Here is a 22,341-nt window from a genome sequence, read left to right on the forward strand (position 1 = left end):
CAATTCACAGGAACCAAAAATGGTCGTCTGCATCAGGGGTTCTCAGCCTTTTTTCTGAGGCCCTCCCACCAGCATGCTATAAAAACTCTACAGCCCACTTGCAACACAATGACTGGTTTTCTGCATATAAAAGCCAGGGCCTGTGTTAGGGGGTAACAAGCAGGGCAACTGCCTGGGGTCACAGGGGCCCCCAGGAATCTAAGCTGCTCAGGCTTTGGCTTCAGCCCCATGGGGTGGGGCTTCAGATTTCTGACCTGGGTCCCAGCAAGTCTAATGCTGGCACTGCTTGTGGCCCCACAGAGGGCCCTGGACCCCTAGTTGGTCTACACTACTCCTAAATTATTCAAAACACATCATTGGCTCCTGGAATTCAACCCTATTAACTCTGATGCAAGTTGAAGATAAAATTAAGTTCTAAATATACACACTCTTGAAAGCACTGCGCTTTAAAATATTTGTTACAGCTAAGCACAGTGTTATGTAGGTATCACCAATGGCATAAACAAACCTGAGCACTAAACCACCGTACATTTTGCTTTCCTCTGATCAACTGCTACACATGAAACCTCTGTTTTGCATTTGGTGAAAATAGTATTTTTAAACTTCCCTGGACAACTAATGCTCAAGTATTTTACAAAGATTGAATAAAGATGAAGTTTCTTCAACTGCATGCAAGAAAGCTCCCACAAAAAGGGAGCTTCACAGCCTCTGCCTTCTGCCAGATTCCCCCAGCCAAAGTAAAGCTTCTATGTTACAGGAAATCCACTGTTCTGATGTTGCATAGCATTTTGGTATGTGTTCAGACTTATTTCCAAAAGACAAGAATAGAAACTAAAATACAAGTTAAGCCAGAATGACTAGCCCAGCAACAGTCTCATTTTCCATCTAATCTAGTTTAGTGTTGAAGCTTCAGAAACAGGAGAAGCTATATGTTAAAGTACTATCTGGAAAATTGACAAGTCTAACAAGATATGTTCAACATAGATCAGAGGTTCAAGTCAAACCATCTACAAGTAAACAATCACGAAATATGTTCAAGATTTAAAAAAAAAAACTGCTGGCAAATGTACTTAACCAGTCAAGAACACTAGTGGTGAGCAGCTGCAGCATGTTGGGCCTGTTTTATTGAGGCAACTTATTACCTCAAAGTCTTTGACTACCAGGCAATGTGTCCTTACAATTTTGTTTAATAAGGAGTTGAGAAAGATTCAGGAAAGCAAAAGCAAGACAGGTGGCTGCAATGTAGAGTGCATGCTTACGCATGCTAGAATTTTATATTGCATAAGCCTACATAAATGTATAGTATAACTAAGTTAGTACATTGGTATGTATTTTGCTGATCACTTCTAAAGTTTAACTGGCTCTGATTTGCTCCAGTTAGGACTAGTTTTCTAGGATGTGCTAGCAGCCAAGATGTTCTACCCAAGATCTTTAAGTTACTTTGTTGCAGATCTGTCCCAACTTCCTCCTACTAAAAGATCTTTATCAGGAGATATTCTTTCACCTACTAAATTAGTTTATCATATACTTGAAACTGATACAGAATGGAGTTTCTTCTGCAAACATCAGATAGTCTGCCCAGGCTAGAACTGTCCCCCCTTCGTTAGTTTAAACTACAGTTAGAGGCAACAGGTCAGGCAGCAAAAAGCCCTCTTTGCCCCCCCCAAATTATATTAAATGTCCATGAATCATTGCTGGTAGTTAGTAGCTACAGCAGTTAGCATGAAGTGCTGAACCGGTTATAGAAAGACAGCGTTGGCAGTCTTGGCTACCCAAATGAACAATCCTCTGCTGACAGCCTGGTTACCACCCTGGGTTCTGCAAATGAGTCTTCATTTCAAGCTATGGGATAGGACACACAAGAGTTCACCACCTCATGTATTGCTTTGGCATAGATTAACCTCCAGGCTCTTTCCCCTGGACAACAGCATCTCTGTGCTTTTGCCCATCTTTGCCCAGAATGCATACCACTTAGCATTTGGTAGGAGGTGGCGGCCTAAGGACACAGCCCAGTTGAGTTATCCTTGTGGAAAATCCCTTGATTTTACTACATTGTGCTGTTCATGCAGCAGTGCCCTAAGAGCCCTTATTAAATGGCCAAATCAGTATTATGAACTAGTTACAGAAACATGGTTTTGCTTTTTCATATAGATAAGGCCTTGAAAGTTTGGCAACATGCTACTGCTCAGAGGTAATCGGCAAGAAAGTTTTGAACTAGAAGCCCATCTTCCAAGAATCAGGATGGATTAACCTTTACCATTGCAAATCTGAAATGCATAAACATGGAATCTTTCCCCCCTACCTTTGTCTTGTCCAGTTAGATGAACAGCTCTGTGCCAGTTTGTAGTGTCTAGCACAAAAATTAATCTTCGTTGTTTGCCCCAGGCACTACTGTAAAAACATTTTGCTTTTTAAAAAATAATGAGACAACAGCAGCTGAATTAAAGCAGAAAGTGTTGACCATTAGTGAGCTAACATTACCATTCATTTTTGTATCTAGAATTTAAGTCTTTTGTACTATACCCCCTTTTAATTGTGTGTTAAAAAAGAAACCAGGTAGTTTAACAGATTTTTAAACAAGGTATTTAGGCATTGCTACTCACAGCACTGCAACACTCAACTGATTTGAGACCTAAATCCCTAGGAAGAGGGCTTAAGCTCTTAAGTCAGTTACACACTGCAATAGCAGCAATGCCTAAATAACTAAAAATCTAGGCCTTTGTCCATCTCAAGAGAACACGGAGGGTTACTGCGTTTAGAGTAAGTTGAACTAGCAAGGGTACTGACAGTTTGAGCATAAAGGTGAGGAAGATCAGACCTGCAGTTTGAACAGTTAAATGCTTGAGTTTTAGCTATATCCATCCTACAGTCTAGGCAGTGATTTAGTCTTTTCTGTTTTTAGTTGGTGTGCAGTTTTAGAAAAAAAAAGTGTGTCATTGGAAACTACTAAATTGCACGATGTTTTTGCTCTATTTTGACTGCTCTACAAGACAGCCATTTCAACTATGGAAGTTCCCTCCACTCTTAAGAATCATTAATACAGCTCTACACACCAACACATTGCTGTTAAATAGTCTTTGCTTCCAAGTTTCAGCCATATGGGGACCAAAAAATGGTCGTGACAGTTGGTTGAACTAGTTACTGTGCATTCTTTATACAGTAACGCCTCACTTAAAGTTGTCCCGATTAACATTATGTTGCTGATCAATTAGGGAACATGCTCGTTTAAAGTTGTGCAATGCTCCCTTCTAACGTCATTTGGCAGCCACCTGCTTTGTCCACTGCTTGCAGGAAGGGCAGCCCATTGCAGCTAGCTGGTGGGGGCTTGGAACCAGGGTGGACCAGCAGCCCCCCTATCAGCTCCCCACTCCCCCAAGTTCCCTGTGCTGCAGCTGCCCAGCAGGCTATGAATCAGCAGTTCAGCTGTCTCTTGCCCCACTGCCATGTGCTGTTCCCAGAGACTCCTGCTTGCTGTGCAGGGGGAAAAAGGGGGCTAATGTCAGGGTGTCCCCCTCTCCCTGCACACCCCTTCTCCATATAGAGCAGGGAGGACACACACACAGCACTTGGGGCAGCAGCTGCTGTCTCAACTTCCTGATCCACTTAAAAAAGACAATGCACTTAAAAGTGGTTCAGCTTACTTAAAAGGGGCAGTGTGCCTTTCTCTCCCCCACACAAGGTGGGAGTCTGTCTGCTATGCTGTCTCCCCTCCCTCTTGTTTGTGCTGCTGTGATAAGAGGCTACATTAACAACCATGTGTTAACCCTTGAGGGCTCAGCCAAGTGCTAGTTCATCATTTAGCAGCAAGGCATTCCCTGGGAAATATCCCTCCCTCTTCCACCCTCTAACTCAGGGGTAGGCAACCCATGGCACGGGTGCCAAAGGCAGCATGCGAGCTGATTTTCAGTGGCACTCACACTGCCTGAGTCTTGGCCACTGGTCCAGGGGGCTCTGCATTTTAGTTTAATTTTAAATGAAGCTTCTTAAACATCTGAAAAACCTTATTTACTTTACATACAATAGTTTAGTTATATATTATAGACTTGTAGAAAGAGACCTAAAAATGTTAAAATGTATTACTGGCACACGAAACCTTAAATCAGAGTGAATAAATGAAGACTCAGCACACCACTGCTGGAAGGTTGCCGACCCCTGATCTAACTTCACCACGTCAACCAAGCTGCACACTTATAGCTGTGAACAGTATTAAGTTGTTTAAAAACATATGTATATCTACATAATATATAGTTTGTCTGGTGAAAAGATTTCCCTGGAACCTAACCCCCCTTTATTTACATTAATTCTTATGGGGAAATAGGATTCACTTAACATAGTTTTGCTTAAACTACAACGTTAAGCAAGGCGTTACTGTACATCCAATTCTAAAAATATTTTATACCAATGTGGGTTGCTATGTAAAATTTAGAGGGAAGTGGCATGCACTCCTATGCCGAGTGTAGAGGATCACCACAACTGAAGCTGAATGAGTCAATCTTGTTTTGAATGCTTCCAAAAGGTAAAAAAGTTATTCCTGGTTATTTCTTCCCCTATTTTCCTCAGGAATTTTAGTGAGCAGTGAATCAATCCTACAAGTTGCCATTCTACATCAAGAGATCCTGTTTGGACAGCAGATGCTCCCACCAGCTACTTCAAACCTAGTGTCACTGAGTACAGACAGCTAGTGTCAATGAAGCTCAGCGGTAGGAGAACATTTCATCACTCAATACAAACTTCAGTCATTTCCTACTAATAGCTAGTGTCATATTAAACTAGCATACAGGCAAGCTCTTTAGTAACACTTCCCAATAATCTTATTGTATTCCAAGTGCTGAATATTCACAAGTTCTAGTTTTTCAAGTGTGATGTTCCGTACTGACTTCGCTGTTGGTTGTCCACTAAAGTAGTATGTTCCACCAGGAATTACAGGACATTGATTCAAAGGCTTTTTTGAAAAAAGTTTGTCACTACCCTAACGTTAATCAGTCTTCAGTTTCATTTCTTTCCCTGATGAATATTTCTCAGTCTGAGCAATGACAGGACCAGTCAGTTTTACTTTGTGACTACAGGAGAGATATGCATACCATTCTCACACTATAGGGTTTCCTAGGATGTACCACATCTTGAAAGCTCCAAGCTTGCCTGCCCTTGTGCAACATCCCTCTTTAGACTACAGCAATTGTTTACATGAAATATATAGAATTCAGTGTACTTCTAGCTGTCCTTAATACCCTACAATGTGTAAAGGCATTTTTAAGCTTACAATTAGTTAGTACTTCTAGCCTCAAAAACTTACAATTAGAGAGCTAGTTTGATACTATGCAAGGTTAAAAAAAAGGAATTTTAGTCAGAAGATAGTAAGATTTTTGTACCTACTCAGTCCCCCTGCCCTTTCAATCCAGCCTCTGAGACCACCTCCCAAGTTCTCCAGCATCAGTATTCCAAAAGGTACAGAATCCAAGGACAATCTCTTGATTTCCCCCCCCCCCCCCATGCCTTAATGTCAAGATAGCAGAGGGACACACCCAAGTACTTTCCTCCACCCTTAGCAGATCACCTTTTAACAAAGAAAATTTTTCATCTATTTACAGGAAGTATGACAAGTGTTTTATTCAGAAAGTTTAGAGACTTTCCCCCAAAAGTCATTCCCCTTTTGACTTGAGTTAGTAGGTTTGTGACTTCACGAGAGCCATGGAGTTTTACATGCAAGGTACCAGGTACATCCAGATTTCTAATGCAAGAAGTAGTTTTATTAAACTTGCATCATGAACATTAAGGATACAAGCCTTGTTCCTTTATGGCTGGGGTAGTCTTTTTTGGGGGTCAAGGAGTGGGGAGAAAATAAAAGACAGCAAGATTTCAGGGCCAGTTCTAAAATATCAGGGGGGGGGTGTCTACTGACTGCCTATTATTGACTACCCCTGCTTTAGGGTATGACCACTTTGCAGCTGGGAGCAAGCCTCCCAGCCTAGGTAGACAGACTCTTGCTTGCTCAGCTCCAGCTAGTGTGCTAAAGATAGCCGTGTGGACATTAGAGCTGGGGCTCTCAAGCTCACCCAGTCTCCTGGGTCTAAGTAACCTCCACACTATTACTTTAACATGCTAGCATGATCTGAGCTTGGATCCATGCTTGGAGCCTCACTCCCACCTGCAGCATACCTGTAGAGCCAAAATGTTTGTTTTTTAAATGGGAAAAGTCTACTAGCTTTAAGGTTTTGGAAAAGCTCTTTACAAATGTAAGGGGTTTGACAGTTTGATATGAGTGTCGTTTCTAGATAATGAGATCAAGGAACTGAAAGGCACCACCACCAAATGCACAAAGTAAGATGTAGCCCCACACTGACCAGTCAACAGCAGTTTGTCACAGTGAAGTTGCATTTAGGAAGACAAAGCAACTTAGATTTGAATTAGCACAACTAAGCCTACTTACTGTACATTACACAGCTACCAAGGCTTTATTCCCCCTGTATAAATCAAGCACGCACACAAAAAAATGCAACACTGAATTATGGTGGGTCACTGACATGGTTTCTAGTTAATCTGTTTTCTGGCTGCAGGAGAAGAGATCACCTGCTACCAGAAAGCAATCTCTGGACCCTACTTGGAGTTCCATTTTTGGATCAACCTCTGGATAAGATATTCCACTTCCATTTATGAGAAGCTTGGTTTCTTCTGTTTCCAGAGCCTCCTTCCTGCTCTGAAGTTGTTGGGGTTTTTTGTTGTTGTTGTAAGAGGGTAGAAGTCTTATTTTTTTGGCCCTTCCACCAAGGACCCAGTTATTTGCCTCCAGTGCTTAGATGGTTGAACTGCAGTGAAACTGACTGATTTTGTTTCATACTGCTGCTACTAGCAGCTAGCAAAGCAGTGAGTAATGTCTCAAGGCACCAGAGCAGCTCTATTTAGAGTGCCCTCCTTGCAACCATAAGGGATCACCACTCTTTGAAAGATTAAATATAGTAGAAACTGTTGGTTTTGCAACTCCCATTTTCCCTATTTACCTGGGAACACCCTGCTGCTCTTTGATAATTTTGAGTTCTGTAGATGTGCACTACCTTCTTTACAGGACCCAAGTATGCACCCCAACTGGAAATAAATGTAATATTTGGCTCAGAAGTTTCTGACTTGCTACATTTCTCAAATACAAGAGAAAAGTATGATCCCTTATTGACTGAAGAATGGGTTAGTTTATTAATGCAGAATACTAAGTCCCAAGACTTATCACTGACTCTCATACTGTCCCAAAATAAAGGACCTCCAGAAACCACTGGTTCTTCATAAGTTAGCAGCAACGCTGATCATTAATAGCCCCCATATATCAGGCAGGTAAGGCTCCAAGGTTATATGCAAATTAAGTCTCTCCATATTATCAAAACAATCCCTAGAACACTTATCCACATAACAGCTGACTATATGTAGTCAAATAAATTCTTTAGTCGTGTATCTATAAAACACATACATGTAGAAACACTAGTAGGAGCCTGAAGTTAGATTTAAAAAAAATCTGGCTGCCACATCCTTAAATAGTTAATTAAGACTGCCAGAAAGCAAGACTATTTAGAACAGCAGTAGAATAAGCCCAGCTGCAGGAGCCTTGTCCACAGTATAGATCAGGGGTGGCAAACTTTTTGGCCCAAGGGTCACATCCATGGCAAGCCATGAATGCTTACAAAATTGGGATTAGGTGCAGAAGGGAATGAGGGCTCAGGTTGGGGGTGCAGGCTCCAGGGTGATACCAGAAATGAGGGGTTCAGAAGGTGGGGGATGAGGGGTTTGGGGTGCAGGAGGGTGCTCCAGGCTGGGAGTGAGGGGTTTAGAGGGCAGGAAGAGGATCAGGGCTGGGGAGAGGCTTAGGGGTGCAGGCTCTAGGTGGCACTTACCTCAAGCTGCTCCCAGAAGCAGTGGCATGTCCTTTCTCTGGCTTCTATGCAGAGGGACGGCCAGGTGGCTCTGCACACTGCTGCATCCACAGGCACCGCCCCTGCAGCTCCCACTGGAGCCCTGGAGGGGGCCCCCTGCCACTGCTTCCAGGAGCCCTGTGGAGCAGCCCCCAACCCTACTCCCTGGCTGAAGTGCTGGGGGGGGGCAGAAGAGGAGGAGGATGACACCATGCTGTGGCTTCTGGGAGCTGCATGGAACAGCCCCTGACCCGGGCAAGCCCCAAACCCTGCTCCCCAGTGGGAGCTTGAGGGCTGGCTTAAAACAGCCGGTGGGCCATATCTGGCCCATGGGCTGTAGTTTGCCCACTCCAGTATAGATCCTACCCATGCTAGAAGAGCTAGGAGCTCTGTAGATTTCCCTAGTACAGACAAGGTTGGGAGGAAGCAGGGAGCCACAATGAATGAAGAATCAAGGTTAAAGTCAAGGCAAGTAGTGAATTTTAGCCAAACGGCTGAAGTACACAAAGTTTTTAATAAGTCATTTGATCCAAGAAAGTAACCAAGTCAAATTTTGAATTACTTGCCATTCTTTGCCAGTTCCAGGTGCTTAAATACCTAAAACATAATTCCATAAAGTTTCTGGTTGTTAAGATGGAGCCCTTTCACTGAAACTGCAAAGCTCACTCACAACTCAGTTGAGCGTTTGCTTTTTTGGGTCAACCAGAACCCTTAATTAAAATGGTTGAGTATTCTGTTCTCCAGCAAGGAATTTCAGGCTGGAGTTTTTAGCAATTAGTTTCAATAGTTATTACTGACAGCCTCTCCTTTTGCATTGTAAACACAGTAAGACAAATTAGTGTTTGAGATACTCCCATGTTAAATACAGACTTCAAGGGAGCAGTAACACCAACCCATCTCAGCTACTAAGATTTGGAAGAAGTGTACTTCGAATCAGGATAAACTCAATTACCAAAAGCCAAATATAGGAGAAATAATAAAACCTGCAGGGTTATTTGTGGTGCTCTCCCAAGTATCTTTAGTTCAAGTTCTTGTACTGAACCAAAATACAAAAACAATTACTGCTCTAGATTAGAAGTCCTATAGACACCTGTTCAACAGTGTATTGCCTACAAATAGCTGGCTCCAAGATAAAGGGCAATACTTTAACACTGCTACTTAGGCTAGTGCACTGAAGTCATTGCAGTAGCCTCTATAAACTTAATACCTTTTAGAGATTAAGATGATCAGTTTCTTCACTCACAAAACCAGCTATCTGAAGTGTTCCTGTTGCAACTAGAGAACTGCAGGTGCTTCCATAAGCATGAGAGACTATGACAAACTAGGGTGGATAAAAGTCAAAGACTATAAAATGGGAAGTACAAGACATTTTAGTTTTCCAATTAGTGTTTCAGATTTTAAAGGTATTTTCTACTAAGTTTCACACTTAATTCCAGGACCTCAATATGCTTATTGGGAGATCACTACAAACTCCAACACCATGCAAAGCCATGAAGTACTTCTGAAGTACTGAATTTCCAGAAAGAAAAAGAAAAAACATTGACTAGCTACATAAAGTTTGCTGTTTGAGGAGCACAAGTCCCATTGCCTTAAGTCACTCAGGTGTCTGAAAATCCCATCTGATCCTAAAAGTTAAGCTCCTATTTTTGAAAATTATGGCCTAGGTATTGAAAGTCTAAATATCTTTTAATTACCACCACTGAAACAAGTTTTTTGTGTGGTTTTTTTTTTAACCTGACAGTTGCCTCTAGGCAAAAAGTTTTAAACAAAAATAGTTTTAGCCATCACTGCTGCACACGATTATTCCCTTTTAAGTCAGTAGGACTGTTGATACAAGTTATTCCTACTGAAATGTGTCCACTATCAGTACCTTCATTATCAACTGTTTTGCCTTCTCACAGTATTGTAAAATTCAAAGAAGATACTCCAACAGTGGTGGCATTTAAAAATACATGGTTTTACAGTTTAATTCATTATAATTGTAATCTAAAGTCACAATAGCACGTTGACACCTGTTGGTTTTAACCCCATCCAGTTTCTGTCAGGGTGAATTGACTGAAGTTATGCATTGTACACTAACTCAGGAGTTGAAGACCATTAAGCTTTCAGAGGTTGAAGATACTAGCAATCTGATACTATTCTCAAGTTTACCTAAGCAACATTCATTTAGATATCCCCTACGAAGACTCAGGATTTAGAGGTTTGAACTCCTCCTTCACTACAGTTAATACAATAATATAGCTAGGGCCCTACCAATTCACAGCCACGAAAAACCGGGAAATCTGATCTCCCATCCTGACATCTGGTCTTATGTGCTTTTATCCGATACTATACAGATTTCACAGGGGAGACCAGCATTTCTGAAATTGGGAGGTCCTGACACAAAAGGGAATTGCATGGGGCCACAAGGTTATTTGGGGGGGGGGGGGTCGGGGGGGAGAAATGGTACTGCTACCCGTACTTCTACACGGACTTCAGAGTCAGGCAGCTGGAAAGCAGTGGCTGTTGGTTGGGTGCCAACCTCTGAGGGCAGCGCCCTGCCAGCAGCAGCGCAGAAGTAAGGTGGCAATACCATATTATGCCATCCTTGCTGCTGTGCTGCTGCTGGTGGTGTTACTGCCTTCAGAACTGGAGTTCTGGCCAGCAGCTGCTGCTCTCCAGCTGCTCAGCTCTGAAGGCAGTGCCACCAGAGCAGCAGCACAGAAGGAGGGTTGCAGTACTTCTACCCTCACCCACAATAATCTTGTGATGATCCCCCCCACCACCACCACACACACACTTCCAACACTGAAATTTAGGATTTTTAAAATCTTATGATTGAAATGGTCCATTTTGGTCAAGGAGTTTGGTAGGGACCTAAATATAACTAAACGAAGCCTGTTTTAATAAAAATATTTATTTAGTTAATATTTGATATCAGTTGACTGTTAATTCAGAAGATAACTAATTGTGAGAAAAAAAATCCAAATTCACTGACAGTTACATTCCTTCAGATGTTTTGTACAACAATGCAAGCAGGGGACAAGTGAAGAAATCATGGCAGGATTGACACATTTATATACAATATATGTTTCAGTCTAGTGTCAGAAGTGATGAAAGGCTACAGATAAAATTACTCCAGCTCAGAAAAAAGTTAGCTATGGCATCCTTTACCCCATTTTAGACAAATGGGGTTATTTAAATCTGATGCTTTTAGTTTAAGAAATTAAGTTGACATTTAAAGCTAAGAGCCACTATTAGTCAATTGGAGATACAAGATAGGTGAGGTAATCTTTCATTGGACCAGCTTCTGTTGGTGAGAGAAGCTTTTGAACTTCAGAGCTCCTTTGAAGATACCCCTAAAATCCTGGGACCAACCTAGCTACAATACTGCATACTACTGTATTAGTCAGTTACAGATTTCCATCCAATTTGAAAGGATGGAAGTGCAAACCCTAACATTTAACTCCCATTCTTGCATCCAATATGCATAGGAACATTGGAAGTCTAGTTCTGTGCTATGCAAGCTAGGCTATTGATTTTAAACTGAAAGTGAAGAGAGTTTGTTGTGTTGCTTGCAAAATTTCTAGTAAGACCAGTCCTTCTGCCACTACAGCTGTTATCCTACTGGAGACTTGTACATCTGGGATAACTGTGAAGTAGTAGTGTCACCACATGACCATTTTATAGTATTTCATAAAGTTGGAAAAGTACTCTTTCAGTTTAAAGTCAGCAGAATAAATTCCAAGGGCTTTTGATGCCAGTGACTGAGGGAAAGCCATTAAGCCAGCTAATACATGAAAATTCTGATCCCTCCAATGCCTAATGCAGCATCAAATTCGGTTGCTAGACTACTCTAGAAGTATTTAGAGGCAGCTATTCAAAAACTGACTTGGTACAAGCTAGTCAATATATAGTGCATGAGCAGACTTCATCATCAAGTTTATGTATAACATTTGTACTGAAAGCAGTTTTCTACCAGTAATATTTAGTTCTTTAATTTTGCAGATTAACATCTTTTGTCATTCTAGGTTCACACTGAATTTGATGACTTGAGGGCAATACCTACTAAAAAAATAAAAAACCACACACACAGGCTTGAGAAAACCCAGTCTGAAGCTTTGCAAGAGAAGGGAGCATTGATAGTGACGCTACATTCTCTCTAGAACTTTTGCCTCATACATTTGAAGTTAAGCTTCCAATTATGCAAGAGCTCAATTTCCAGTTCTGAATCTGTATTAACAGAAGTCAGAGAGTCATTCTATTGGTTTCTCCCATGATTACAATTCTCAGTCTGCCCAAAGAACTAAGTTTGATAAAATGCAGTTATTTTAATTAGTATACTTTGCATTTAACAGAAACATTTCATTGCTATTTGAAGCACTAAGAAAGGACTTTTCTACACTGCAGGGAATTGAACACCCAATGGAAAATGACTTGCTATCACACTAATAGTTCAGGTTTCCAAGTCCTTGCTTCTCCTCCATATATGTGGAAGAGATCTATTAATGGAGAACTTCAGAGACAAAACTCTCCTCCCTACCCCAAAAAAAGATTGATGCCTTGTCCACAACATTGCAAATAAAAACTGGTTTAAAGCTGCCATCATTCCAGCGATCTAAGAACTAAAATTGTAAAGTCAGATTTTACAATTAACGCTATTCCAATTCTTGTTCACATGCTTTTATTACCTAATCTTAGCAAATACAGCAACAGCACAAGTGTGCTTTGAATCTTCAAGAAAATTGAGTTATTCCCATCAACAAAACAGCCATTTAAAGCCATAATTAAATCCTGCTACAGTAGTCTTGACTACATTTTCTAGAACTGGATTAGCTGTACTATGAAAACTTAGAGGGTCTTCCCAAGCAAATCACTGTAGGTTAAAAAAAGTAGGATTACCCTGCATCATCAATTCTAAGAGGTGAGAGCAGACAGCAACCATGCTGTGCTGAAGATGCATCTCTTCTGCCCCTCCTTCAATTATGCTTAAAATTTTCCAATCAAGAAAATATTTGACAAGCAGAGGACAAGGGATTCTGCAGGTTGCCTTTAGAGTGGTGTTATACTTCAAAATGTGTCTAGAAACTGCATCATGGTAGTCACATGTTTGTCTTGGTAAATCCTAGAGAAAATGTGTTCAGTTTATACAAAGATTGACCATACCTATACTATATAACATCACACTTGTTATATGCCATTCAACCAAATCAGTAATAAAGGCCTAGAAGATGTCTGCCAGATGTTTTATCTACCTTTGGTTAGTAAGCAAGTAAAGGTGGCATCCTTCCAGTGCAGCAAGGTCCAGAGTGATGAAGGCAGACCCACCATCAGCTACTGAGATTGCCACCAAGAAGTTATTCCTGGATTGCCCTTTCACATCAGCCTCTAGCTCCGAAGATACAAAACTCCCTTTACAGCCTCCCCAGCTGTCACTAAGTAGTCGTCTTTTACCCCACTCTTCTCAGCCACCTGTTTAGAGGCAGATACTCTACCCCTCTGTCAGCCTCCTCTTTTGGCTCCTCCTCCAAGCATGGAACAATCATGGCCACAGCCTGGAGAAAGCTACAGGCAGCACCAAGAGCAGGCAATAAACATGTAATTTTGGGTGCATGAACAGTCTTGTTAACTTGTAGTTGTTTGCCAAAGCGATAAGCAGCAGCACTGAGTGTTCAGATGCCAAGAAAGCACTGTACCAGTTCTCATTTGGAAGACTGATATTCATGAGGGACAGCTTTTCACTTTCAAGTGGATTTTTACCAGCGCTGCAATACCGGAACTGTAAAAATGGTAGCCAATTTTACAATCTACATGTGGGCATCTAAATGCCAGCCCTAAATACAGTTGCCTAGAACTTGTGACCCGCTATTGAGGCAGATTCTAATCTGAAGTGTAAAGATTAGTTGCTATTTCCAGATACATCATAGTAATGTGCATGAAGAAGCCAGAATCAGGTTGGGGGTGCTTCATCATTGCAGAGTTTGCTTCTTAGTTTATGAAAAAGAATTTAGTAACAGCGCTTTCTGAAATTACTATACTTTAGCCACTTGAATAAATTGCTTTATCAGCAACCAAAAACACTGTGGGCTTGTCTTCACTACCAGGGATATCTATGCTGCTGCAATTGATGCAGTGGGTGATGATTTAGTGGGTCTAGTGAAGACCTGCTAAATCAACAGCAGAACGCTTTCCAGTCTATTCCAGCTCTCAGAAGAGTAAACTAGTTGACTAGAGGGCACCTCCTGACAACACAGAGCAGCGAAGACACCAGGATAAATTGACCTACGCCAGGGGTCGGCAACCTTTCAGAAGTGGTGTGCCGAGTCTTCGTTTATTCACTCCGATTTAAGGTTTCGCATGCCAGTAATACATTTTAATGTTTTTAGAAGGTCTTTCTATAAGTCTATGATCTATAACTAAACTATTGTATGTAAAGTAAATAAAGTTTTTCAAATGTTTAAAAAGCTTCATTTAAAATCAAATTAAAATGTAGATCTCCCCGGACTGGTGGCCAGGCCACTGAAAATCAGCTCGCAGGCCACCTTCGGCACATGTGCCATAGGTTGCCTACCCCTGACCTAAGCTATGTCAACTCAAGCTACATTAGTCACGTAGCTAGAATAGTATAACTTAGGTCAACTTATCCCAATAGTGAAGACAAGTCCTATGGTTGTACCCCCACTGTTATAACATGTTCACAGTTCCAGCTACTTTAACTATGCTGGCATAAACCATTCCCATAATGTTGTTAAGCGTTTGTTTATATGCCCGCCTTCCAAAAACCCTTAACCAAGAATTTATTATCTTTGAGATCAATTACATGTAATTTTGCTTACTGTGGTAAAGGTCTCAGTATTGAGCAGTAATCCCTAAAATCTGAATCATCAATTTAAGTTTGATAATCAAGTCACTGCAGAATCACCACATATACAAAGACGAAATTTAAGATATTCCAGACCCAAGACTAGACATCCATGCCAACAGTTGTGCCTAAATTGCCATGTATAGGAGAAGAAAACATTTTTTAACAAGGCTTTGTATGCTGAACTCTACACTTTATAAAGAAATGTGTTGAGAGAAAAAAAGAGTAGACCTCGATACCTAGGTCTCCATCCATAAAGCAGCATGGCACCACTTTAATACCTTGCACCAAAGTCCTGCTGCAGTATAACGAAGTCTATAAGCCGACTCAATCCTGTGAGTTAGTGCAAAGATAGATGTGAGAAACTCCAAGACAGAACTGAACTACATTAAAAGTAGTTATGTTTCCCATTAGTCTCAGGAGCTTAAAATTGAAGAAATTAACCCATTATAAAGTTACAACTAGACTAAATGAAACACCAGAACACTGATAAATTGTACAGCTAGGGCACCAACTGCTCGGTCAGTCCGATTCCGTGAATGGAATAATTTGGAAATATAAGCACTCCTATAAAACTTACTCCAGTACTTTGCCTCCTTGTGACTTTACAATCTGGATGTTAGTGAAATTTGACACTACAGTACCCAAAGAAAATTTGATCAAGACCTTTTGTTTAACCTAGTCAGTTTGCTTTTAGTATTTGCAAATCTCAATGTGGGACGTTTAGATTTTTGGCCACTTGAGGGCACCTGTATTGTTGCTAAGCCAATGAGAAATATGAAAGTATTTACTACAAGAACTAGAGTTCAAAGATTCCCTTAGAAATCTATGCATGTTATGGGACAATACTCCAATTTTGTCAACAACCTCTTCTTTTAAGATCTAGCTCTATGTTAATCTTCTGTTGACAGGTGTGCTCTGAATGTATACGATGGGTACTTTTTATATTTAATAATTCATGCTAAATGTAATAGGATCATCATGTTGATTAACATTAGAACAGGTCTGTCTAGGTAGACTTTAACAGTAACTATATATTCATGTTGAAAATGTGAATCAAAATGGAAGAATATATTTGTCAGTTTGGTCAGGGACCTGCCTACTATTCAGTTCAGTATGATAGAGATTGCAGTGACAGTGCTCCAGCTGAACTAATAAGTACTTCGTCCCATTTTATTCATAATTTCCTGAAACAGACTGAAGATGTTTTAGAATTAAGTTGTGTGTCTGTGACACTGTGGACTGCAGTCTGTGCCTAGTCAGAAGCAATAGTGTCTAGACTACCTGGATGTTATTCAATTATTTTACTTCCTTCTCTTGCTTTGCTTAGGAGACATTAATGCAGACTCAAAGACAAAACAGTTTTATCAAGCTACCATGGATTTTTCATCTATTCACACTGTACTATGTTAAATAAGTTTAGTACATCACACAGAAGACAAGTATCCCTATCAACTTCTAAAATCAGAGTCACATTTTTGTTATGATCAGTGTTATAACCACTATTCCCTTTTTAAGTGCATCAAATTTTTCGAGCCAGTGTATCACCAGGGACAAAAAATGCTGAACCTCTCTGACATGGAAGTTAATTTAACTGGGAGTTTATTTTGAAAAAGTCTGGAGTAGAATGCGTAGCAGGCACTGGAAATACTGATTTTGCAGGCGTTGATAATGCTGTGAATTATTGAAGAATAGCAGTACTGTATCAGGATGTGGCAAGTTTATAAAATCTAAATCTTTTGGGGGTAACAGTATACTAAGAATTTGGTTTTTAATGGCATTGCCAGAAATGCACACAAGTTTAAAAGGAGAAGCAGTTTGCCTCACCGATTCTTTATTATGACAATTGTTTCACTTGATAAAACTGTGCACTAGCCCAGGGCAGCAGGCAAATAGAATTTTGTAAGACTGAGTTAATTTGCAAATGACAGCATCTATCAAACTAAAGTTTACAAATCCTACCTAGATTTTCAGTTATACACCAATAAGTACAAAGTTCAAAAAAAATAAAACTAGAACACCAGAACTAAACGCAAATCTTGAGTTCTGTAAAAGCTGCCACTTGCAAAAAAAAAACAAACTTATTTTACATGCCTTAATAAAGCAGAAATCATTCAAGACCAGCTTAAGACACTGAAGCCATGAGAAATTGTAGTCAGGAAATCAAGAATGACTTTATGACTATAATATGTAGATTCCTATCAAGTCCCGAAGCACAAGTTATTAGTTTACTGCAGTGTCACAGCAACCCCTGTATTAGCTTAAACTATAGTAAACTGTATCAGCATGGACAACTTTATAGTTATTGCTATGTCTGCACACGCATTATGATTTTTTCTGGCTTTAGTGACCATATTAAGAATTTGTTGTTGGATAAAACTTGGTAGAGCCCTACCAGTGAATTTTATCAGATGAACAGTCAGACACCTAGTTATAACATTGAAAAAGTATAAACTTATGGTTTTTGTAGGTAGAAATTGGTGTAAAGAGATTACCACATGTGGGCATCCACCTTACATGTGAATGGGCACTACCTAATTCTAAAATGCCAATGTCCATATTCTCCCCTCATGCCGCGCCCCCCCCCCCCAAAAACCCAACACCACACACTACCTTGGACTCTTTAAATGAAAGGAAGAAAAACAATCAATTTGGATCATTTCACACAGTCAATCCTATGTTTAAATGAAAACTGTTAGTCCTGAAGCTTAAATTTCAGCAAATCTAACCCAGAAAGCCTGTTATATGTAATCACTTTAGCATTATGCTAGTACATGCTAAGCAGAAAGCCTAGCCCAGTTTTTGTTGCACAAGAGTTGAAGGGAAGAAGGCATAAATTGTATGAAGTTTAGAATTTTAGTTAACGTGAAACAGATACGAGTTACGATTAAACTGACAGGGTGCTTTTAACTTGTGGGTCAAGCCTTACCTTGTATTAGGTCTTGTGTCACATCTTTACTTAAGATTTGTCTCATTCTAGAGGCCATTTTCTATCCCACCCTTTCCTGTGAAGGGCAATTTCACATAGAGGGTGAAAATCCTAACTGACCCATTTACACCAAGTGAGACACAAGAGGATCAACTTAAAGATTCAAGCCTCTTCACCACTAAATTTTGAAGACTGCTGTTTTTATTTATTCTAGCAAAGTCAAACACTGGCCTCCTACTCTTAAGGTAATAGGTTGTATTTAGTACATACACATAATTGTATACAACAGTGAGCCACATTTAGGCACCTAAACAAGTTTTTATTTTCGACAGTGCCAAGTATCCAGAAGCTGCCATTAATGTTAAAAGAATCTGCAGATTAGTACTTTTGGAAGTTAAGTCACTTGTCTTAGACACTTATTTTTGAAAATCTTGGCCTATTAATTTAAAATAACTAGTAATGTGGTAAAATATGCTAACAAACAAAGTTTAAGAAGGGTAACCTGGCCAAATAACCATCTTAATTTTATGCAATCTTAAATTCAGTCAAGGCTTTTAGAAGTCTCTTGGACTTTGCATGCCAAGTCATATACAGGTGATAAACCCTAACACAGAAGAGTACACATCTTGCAATAACATTTAAGATCAGAGGAAGCTCTCCTGTTCATTCTGGTCACTTTCTAATCTGAGTCTACTACACTCTCCTAAATGAAGTTCCTATTTTACTAAAACCCCTCCTTGATTTCCTTCTACTGACCTCAGCATACCAGCCCAGCCTCTTTCCATTCACAACTTGCATGCATACTTTGGGGGAGGGGAAGACCACAGATGTCTGGAAGATAGAGTATCAGAACAAGAGTCCTTCCATACAGAAGAGAAGAAGAAAACACAGCCAACAGATTCAAAGTACTGCTATCTCTTCCCCTCCTCCCCCCCCAAAAAGAGCACCTGAGTTTTTAGAAGTTTCATATAAGCCAATGGGAACAACAGCAGAACTGGTCCACAGACTGCCTCCCCTCCGAAGGATCAGCCCTGGAGGCTAACCCCCACAACACACTGCATAGTCTGAAGTGGCCTAGTGCAAAACCAGCAAGTTTTCCTCCTCCGGTAGGAGAGCCCCAAGCCGCCTGGCTCGCTCTTTAAACGAGACTCCAGCTACTTGGGGTGTTTTAAACTCGCTTTGATTACACCCAGCTCCGGAGCAGCTTGAACTCAAGACACCCAGCAGCGGCCTGGATACGAACAGGAGCCTCTCCTGCAAATACACATGCAGCTGAGACAAAAGCCCACAATGCAACAGATAACAGCCCCTGCAGTCGAGCAGCAGCTTAGTTATTGGATAATTACACAGTACAAACAAACCCGAACCCGCTTCCCTTCCCCCCACCCTCCTGCTATCGGAGCCGTGCTCGGAAGCCCGCCGGCGCCTCCCCAAATCGGCCCGACGCTGCTCCAAGCCCGGCTGCAGCCCACAGGCTCTGCTGCGAGCCTCCCACCCCAGAGCCGGGGTGCAGAAAACTCGCCTCGCCCCGCCACAGGCAGGGGCCCGCCAGCCTCCCCCAGCCCGGCACCCGCCGCCAGCCTCCCACAGCCACGCAACTGTCCGGCCCAGATCCAGTCAAGAGCCCTCGCGTCCGAGCAGCTCCCCACCCGGGGGCCGGCACCCCCCTCTCGCCCCAGGGCCGGGGCCCAGCGGGGACCTCCCGGCGCCTCCCCGGGCAGAGCCCTCCCAGCCCCAACCCTCCGCCGCTCCCGCACCCCGGGGGCGCCCCCGAGACCAGCGCCCCCGCCGGGCTGGGAACAACCCGAGCGCCGCCGGCGGACGGGAGGAAGCGGGAAATTAGCAGAAAGCGCCACTGACACTGCGGGGAGGCAAGAGCGCAGGGTTCCCCCAGCCCCGGTCTCCGGCCGCCGCCGCCGCCTGACTCCGGCTCTTGTCCGTCCCCGCCGGACGCTGCGCTGCCGCCGAACCGAGCGAGAGGCTTAAAATGGCGTCGCTCGCAAGGAGGTTCTTATAGGGAGCGCAAGACTCGGCTGTATCCTGCCGCCGCTGCCGGGCTCGGCGCGCAGCATTCCACAGGCACCCAGCGCCAGGGCAGGGGGAGGAGAAATAGTGCCCGGCTCCCAGGGCGGAGGGAGACAAAGGGCAGCTGTGCGCCGCCCGCGGTGGGTAGCTCGCCCCTGTGGAGGGCGCTGGGGGAGGCGAATGGAGTTGCAGGGCAGAGGGGGTGGGGGGGGGAGTCTGGAAACACAGCGGGGGGGTGGGGGCGCTGTGGAGAACAAGGCAGGATGGGAGCAGTGATCCAGCAGAGAGGGAGGTGTGATGAGGCCGGGATGGGCAGGGGGTGGCGGAGACACCTTATTCTGGAGGTTGGGAGAGAGGCTGGTTCCTTCCTGCCTGGGAGAGAAGTTGCTGCCGGGGAGGGGAGGGGGCAGCAGTGTGGTGTTGTTCTTAAAGGGGCAGCAACTACTTGGCAAGCGATCAGCCTTTGGGTCCCCTCACTCCCCCCCCCATAACAAATTAGAATCTGCGAGCTGGGGTGGAAGGGGGGGGGTTACATGCAACTAGCTACAGAAACCGGTGTAGTGTTTCCCAAATGCTTGTTGTGGAACCCAGTGCCAATAATAATCCCTCCGCTCCTTTGCGTTTCCGGCAGCTCTGAAAACTTTCTGATTTACAACAGAAAAAAAATACAATTTTAGAGATCGGCTTGCAAAAAAAGCGGCCGACGCCCCCCGCACACTCTTCTCCCTGCTGGATGCACACGGTGCCCTGCTTTCCTGTCCGCCACTCCTTTAAACAATTAGTGGCAGTGAGTCTGGGGAAGGTGGTTATGAGACTCATTCACGTAGGCGGAAACGCGTTCTGCAATTCCTTTATAAATATTTGTCAGGAAGCAGTTGCCAAAGAAAGTATCTAGTTATGCAATGGTTTTTATGGGAGAAAACTCGGCTTTTTCGCCTTCTGAAGGAGTTTTAAAAACAGGAAAATATGAATTACACAAGCTTTTCCACTGCATGCACGATCTTGCACATGTATTTCAGCCTCTGCATGCACGTTCGTGTATGTAAACTGTTTTACACACTTTTGCATGTACCATCTTGCACTGGCAAAATACGCTTAACATATAAAAAATATATGAGGCATACTCCAATACAAAATCACGGTTACAAATAAAGAGTTTATGGTAAAAACAACACCACCACCACCGTACTTGGCTAGAACAAGGCGTGCTTTTTTTAAATCCATGGTTTTGCATTAGCATAGTATGTTTCACCTATGTGGGTTGTTGTGTTTGTTTTTGTATATACCCACGGTGTTGCATTGGGGGTGTTTCATATAGGTTTTTTTTTTGTTTTTTCGTACATCATATTGCACTAGCAACAACTTTTATAGGGCCTCTTTCTTGTATCTTTAACTGGATATAATGCACATAGGCTCTTTCTGCTCCTACCTGATCGTGTACCAGCAAAGAATATTTTTACACATAGGCGGCTCTTTCTTTGTATGCGAAGTGTTGCACTAGCTGGATGTTTTAAATAGGCAGTTGATTTTGCACCGACAAAGTATATTTCGGGCAAACAAAACTGCCTAAATATGGACTGTGTTTGCAGTGTCGCCTCGAGGAGCGCTCAGACCGTGCATACTTGTTGGTGTCGGAAGGGAAGATACTTTAAAGCCTTCTCCTTAGGAAGGAACGAAAGTGGATCGCCCACTGCTCCCGCTCTCGCGTTTCCTGTGCCAGGGCGTCCGGGTCATTAGGGGCGCGTTGTCCTGACTCCGCTCGGCCCCGTGTTTTCCTTGGGTCCTGTCGCAGCCGCCCAGGCTCCGCCTCACTCATCCCAAGGGGTGGGGTTCGGGGCTGGAATGGCGAGCGGCGCTTGGGTGCCAGGAGGCCACGTGGGGAAGCGAAGGCGCCTCCTTTCTCCCTCGACTTCCCTTTTTTTCATCCCCACTCCTCGCACGCTTTTGCCCGGGCAGGTAACGCCGGGCACCCGCAGGATAGAGCCGGGGTAGGACGAGAGCAGAGGCTTTCTCAACTGGGGGCGACTTACGTTACTGTTATAAGTTAATGGGCTTTCAAAGGTATTGGCTTTTTAACGGCCTGTTTTTACTTTCCATTTTAGGGCATACAACAATCTTCAGCCTGGTGCTCTCAGCCATTGCCCTGTTGGGGCCATTCTCCCACAAACTGTCCAAGCCCCAAAATAAACCCCTATAGCCTCTGTGTGTGTGCATAATCCTGCAGTTAGGAGCTTTATGCCTCCTATTTCAAGGAAGTACTGGGGACCCACTTTCATTAGCTAATATATAGCTCCTATTGCACAGCAAAGATGCTTTGAATACCCAGACTGAAAGACCCACCCCAATAACCTCATAAGAAACAAAATACAAGAATCAGGCAAAATACATTCTTCTTGGATCATAACCTGAAGGTTTGAGACTCAGACTCTGGCTGACTTCCAGCAGGAGGAAGCCTTTATTGTTCATAATACTATTCTGTAGGCAGAAAGGTGTCACCGTTAGTGGCATTGCAATTTGTATCAGGCCTTTTCATTCTGCTTTATGGTAGCTCTCAAAGGCAGCATGGTTTTTGGGGGGTTAGGTTGGAGGCTAGCAGCAAAAGAGCTTGGTTCTTTGTGAAACTCTTTTCCCCCAACTGCTTTGCTGCATGACCT

General features: G+C 42.7%; 1 protein-coding gene across 1 annotated transcript in view; it reads right to left on the reverse strand.

The window, feature by feature from the left end:
* Positions 1-19,666, reverse strand: part of CTNNB1 (catenin beta 1) — a 32,439-nt gene extending 12,773 nt beyond the window's left edge. The window contains exon 1 of the mRNA XM_045003540.1: positions 19,523-19,666. The gene's annotated coding sequence lies outside the window, so the exon portion shown is untranslated. The remainder of the gene's footprint in view (positions 1-19,522) is intronic.
* Positions 19,667-22,341: the final 2,675 nt, after the last annotated feature.

This window comes from Mauremys mutica, chromosome 2, assembly GCF_020497125.1.
Source record: "Mauremys mutica isolate MM-2020 ecotype Southern chromosome 2, ASM2049712v1, whole genome shotgun sequence".
NCBI classification, from domain to species: Eukaryota; Metazoa; Chordata; order Testudines; family Geoemydidae; genus Mauremys; species Mauremys mutica.